This window comes from Hipposideros armiger, unplaced genomic scaffold (genome assembly GCF_001890085.2).
Source record: "Hipposideros armiger isolate ML-2016 unplaced genomic scaffold, ASM189008v1 scaffold_1204, whole genome shotgun sequence".
NCBI lineage: Eukaryota > Metazoa > Chordata > Mammalia > Chiroptera > Hipposideridae > Hipposideros > Hipposideros armiger.
This window is the reverse complement of record NW_017732554.1, coordinates 92,606-97,469: the sequence shown is the minus strand read 5'-3', so window position 1 is coordinate 97,469 and position 4,864 is coordinate 92,606. Positions and strand designations below refer to the sequence as shown.

Sequence of the window (4,864 nt, the reverse complement as noted above, 5' to 3'; positions counted from 1 at the left end):
CCTATTCCTACTGCTACTGCCTTGAAATCAGGCCCTGGTTGTCTCTGGACTTCTACAGAAGCTGTTTACAACCTACTCCATTTTCTCTATCCCTAGTCCACCAACCTCCACACTGCCTTCAAAGAGATCATTCTAAATGCTGGTCTTAACAAGTTTTTCTGCTGCTTTAAATTAGCCGCGATTATGATTTTCACGACAGCAGCTACTATTTATGAGTATTTACTATCTTCCTCACAACTATTCTAAATGCTTTATTGTGAAATGCATTCATCTAACCCTCACAAGAATCCTTGCAGTAGATAGATAATATTATCCTCCTCGTACACTAAAAAAACTAAGAATTAAATACTAAGTAATGTCGTAGGTTAATGAGTGAGGATTCAAACACAGGTAGTCCAATTCCACTTTCTCATTCCTTTAATCAGTACTATAATATCCAGTAAGACAGTGAACGTTATGTGGCTTCTTCCTTTCTGCCACAATTTACTATCCTCATCCTGACCACCACAAACTTTTCACTCCCAAACACCACATTGCTTAAACTCCCTGAATGAAACAACCTGTATACAGTCTCTGAGCCTTCATTAGCGCTGTTTTCTCTGCTCAGAATCCTCCTTCCTCTATCTGCTATTATCACTCCTTCCCCCTGCCTACTTTCTGCCCTCCCTCCCCATTTTCTTTCACAGATTTAAGCACAGTCATGTCATTCATTGGCTGTGCTAACTATGTGCAAGGTGTGATAAAAAACATTAAATTTAAAAAAATGATTAAATTTTAAAAAATTATTACAGGGCCGGCTGAGTGGTGTGTTGGTTAGGAGTTGGCTTGGCACACCAGCTCTGAGCAGCAGGGCCCCGGTTCGGATCCCACATGAGTGCCAGTGACGCTGCACCATCTACAGCTAAGATGGTGAACAACAGCTCCACCTGGAGCTGGGATGCCGGGAGTCACTGGCAATGGCGTGGGCTGCAGCTCCTGCTGCAGTGGGCTGCCATGGCTACCATAAGTGGCTGGCAGCCAGCGTGAGTGACTGGCCGCTGCTGTGAGCTGCCATGAGCACCGGAAGTGGTCGTCCAATGGCCAGCGACTGATCTGCCTCACCTGGGAAGAGCGCAATGATAATATCAATGTGGGCCCGTGAAGCGACGTCCTCCACAACTAGATAGAAGAACAAAACAGCAATTTGTCTACCTGTCTGTTCCCCTTCTCCGATTTGCCAACGCTGTTTCCCTCCCCCAATTTCCTAATAAAATCTTAAAAAAAAGAAATTATTACAGTAAAAGACACGTTGCCATTAATCCCCCTCAAGATACTCTTCCTAGCTTTGAACACGCTTATCCCATCATTCTTGCCACTTTCTGAAGCAGTTCTGGAAGTCCTCTTTTGTGAGGATCTTTAGTTGTGCTGTTGTGGTCGCGTCGATATCCTGAATCAATTCAAAACATTTACCTTTCATGGTCACTTTGACTTTGGGGAAGAGCCAGAAGTCACACAGTGCCAGATCTGGTGAAGGTGGATGAGGACGCATCGTAATTCTTTTTTGATAGAAATTGCCGTACCAAAAGCGATGTGTGACATGGAGCCTTTCCGTTGTGATCACAAAATATGGTGAATGCTGCTGCCAAATGCCATCCAATGGAATTGCAGGGATCTCCAATACAGAAAGCGGCGCGTCAGACCTTAGTAACAGTGTGTGACAAGTTTCAACTTGCTCCGTGCAGTCAGTCGGGGGTGTGAGTTGTGGTTGAGAGCAGGTATGTTTTAAAGTGTGCCATGAATCATGCTCCATCATGACAATGCTCCATGTCACACATTGCTTCTGGTATACAGCAATTTCTGTCAATTCAAAACATTACGGTGTGTTCTCATCCACCTTATTCACCGGATCTGGCACTGTGTGACTTCTGGCACTTCCCCAAAGTCAAAATGATTCAGGACATCGAGGCAGGCACAACAGTGCAACTGAAGACACTCATGAAAGAGGACTTTCAGAACTCCTTCAGAAAGTGGAAAAACGATGGGATGAGTGTGTTTGAAGCGAGGGGGAGTATTTTGAGGGGGATTAATGGCAATGTGTCTTTTACTCTGGTAAATTTTTTTTTATTTAAACATTCACCTTATTGTGTGATCACACCTCATACTGTATGTGTGCTTCTATGCTTCCTTATATTGTGATGTTTCTGTTCATATTTCTCACCTCTACTGAATAGCAAGCTTCTTTAAATCAAGGACCGTGCATTCCTAGGAACTAGCTCTAAAATATTTTTTAAATAAAATGAATGATCCTATACTAGTAAAGGATTGTTCTATATCCTTGTGAAGACTGCTAAGAAGTCATATGCTTGACACCTACCACAGGGTTTCTTCAGGCTGTTCTGAAAGAAAAATAACCCTAGATTTTACATCATTATCTCCACGATGATAAGGCTCCATTTTATCCATCACCAACAGGTTTGCCCCACCACTACAATTTATGTGTGATTCAGATACTCTATAAATGCAGCCCCAATGACTCAGCCCAACTAAACAGATACTAAACTTCTACCTAACTAAAATATACTAAGATGTATGTTCCTGTTATACTACAGATTGGCACCAAATCTTTTAATGAATAAGTGACTAGAAAGCCAACCAACAGATTGAAGTGACAAATATAGGTGCTTTTTAGAGCCTCCAAGTAACAGAGGTGGGTCCCTGAGTGAGTAACAACAAGCAAGGTCCATTGCCAGCCCCTACAGGGCATGTAGTGTGGGAGAGAAAAACATGTTAAAAGTAACTAAAAGTTTGAGAATTTCATATGAGAACATGATCCAGTATATCCTGACTTATATAATTACTTGTCCTTCACTTAATAATCATCTTTCCACATTATTACAAATGCTTCATAAACATCAGTGCTGATGCTAAAAAGCACTTCAATTTGTGAGTTCACCATTATTTACTTATCTAAAAATCATAATCACGGCTAGTTTAAAGCAGCAGAAGAACTTGATAAGCCTGGCGTTTAGAATGATCTCCTTGAAGGCAGTGTGGAGGCTGGTGGACTAGGGATAGAGAAAAAATGGAGTAGGTTTTAAAAAGCTTTTGTAAAAGTCCACAGAGAACCAGGGCCTGATTTCAAAGCAGTAGCGGTAGGAATAGGGATAGTCAGTGTATCTGTGAGGAAGACGAAAGATCTAGGATAGTACTTGAGAGATTTGGTGAATGTAGATTCCATCAACAAGAACAAAAATGAAAAGTGAGTATGTTTAGCGAGCAGAGAAGATAAGCTCAGTTTTAGAAACAGTAATAATGACATGCATATAGGAAACCAAGTTGGATTTGTTGGGTTTGAGAGGAGCTGGATAAATAACTCAGATGTAGAGAGAGATCTGGGCTAGCTTTGGGAGCCAGCAGTCAACAGTGGCTGTAGCTGCCGCTGTGGGAGTAGGTGAGCTACTTATACAAGGTGAATAGGGAAGGTTGTGATCCCATGCAAACACTGGAGAGTTGGCAAAGGAGGACGAGCCCAAGAAGGGGTGCTGGGGTTGTTTATCGAATTGTTATTATCTGCCGACTCCATACTAATACATTAACAGTTTTTTCTCAATTATCATAATATCCTTATGATGTGGGATAATCTTTTTGCTGAGTAAGAATTTACCACAATCTTACCTATTTAAAATAACACAAATGTATTATTTTACAGTTTCTGGGCATGGCTTGGCTGGTTTCTCTGTTTCAAGGTCTCTCATAAGACTGCATTGAAGGTGTTGGCCAGGACTGGGGTCCTGTCTGAGGCTTGACTAGGAATGATCTGCTTCTAAGCTCATGGTGGCTGTCAAGATTCAGTTCCTTGTAGTATTGAGGCTTTCACCTTCTTGCTGGCTATTGGCCAGAAGCCAACTTTAGTTTCTTGCCATGTGGGTAGGCCTCTACATATGGCAGCTGATTACTTCGTCAAAGCTGGCAAGGGAGGGGAGTCAGCTGGCAAGATGGAAGTTATAATCGTGAATAGCCATCATGTAAGTGACATTCCAATACCTTTGCCATAGTCCATTGGCTAGAAGCAGATCACAAGTCCTGCCCACACTGGGGGTTGGGTGGCAGTGGGAGTGAGGATTAAAGTAGAGTGTGGATATCTGGAGGTGGAGGGGCTCTCTAATGTATTGCTTTTTATTCTTATTTTACAAAAGAAACTGAAACAGTTAAGTAACTTGCTCAAAATCACATACAAGTAATGGGGCCAGAATCAAACTCGGTCCACAGCCCAGGGTCTTTTTTTAACCATTGTATTTTAAGGACTGAGAAATGACTGTAGGGTTTGGCAGTTGGAGTTCTTTAGAGACTTGTATTTGATGTCTTTTAATGGGAGTGGTGTGGATTGAAGTCACATGCTCATGGTTTCAGTGAATGTGTGTGCAGGTAGGAAAGAGACTAAATAGAGATTACTCTTTCTCAAGATAATTTTAAAAGGAAGAGTATAATAACCATATTGTTAATTGTCACATGCTGAATTTTTTCTCTCTATAATAATCCAGAAATATTTCTTTTTCAGTTCACGGAGTTTAACCAGTAATGCCATTCAGTTGCCAATATCAAGCAAAGCAAACATAAGCCAGTTTTAACCTGCTTTTTAAGAAAAGTGGTAGTTCTTTTTACAGTGCCTGACGGTAAGTCACACTTCCTTCCTTTATAATAGAGTTTTTGATCTCTAGGGTATGTAAATCATAAGGAATGATTTGGGAAGCATTATTTTTAAAACCTTATTTGCCTTTTCCTTCTTTCCTGATAATTTTACTCTAAATAAAAATCATGTGGGGCTGGCCGAGTGGCTCATTGGTTAAGAGTTGGCTTGGGAGCGTGAGCTCTGAGCAGAGGCGCC

At 41.4% G+C, this 4,864-nt stretch overlaps 1 protein-coding gene across 2 annotated transcripts in view; it reads left to right on the top strand.

Moving 5' to 3' along the window:
• Positions 1-4,516: 4,516 nt before the first annotated feature.
• Positions 4,517-4,864, top strand: part of RB1CC1 (RB1 inducible coiled-coil 1) — a 76,524-nt gene continuing 76,176 nt past the window's right edge. For both annotated transcript variants that reach the window (XM_019632958.1, XM_019632957.1), the window contains exon 1: positions 4,517-4,652. The gene's annotated coding sequence lies outside the window, so the exon portion shown is untranslated. The remainder of the gene's footprint in view (positions 4,653-4,864) is intronic.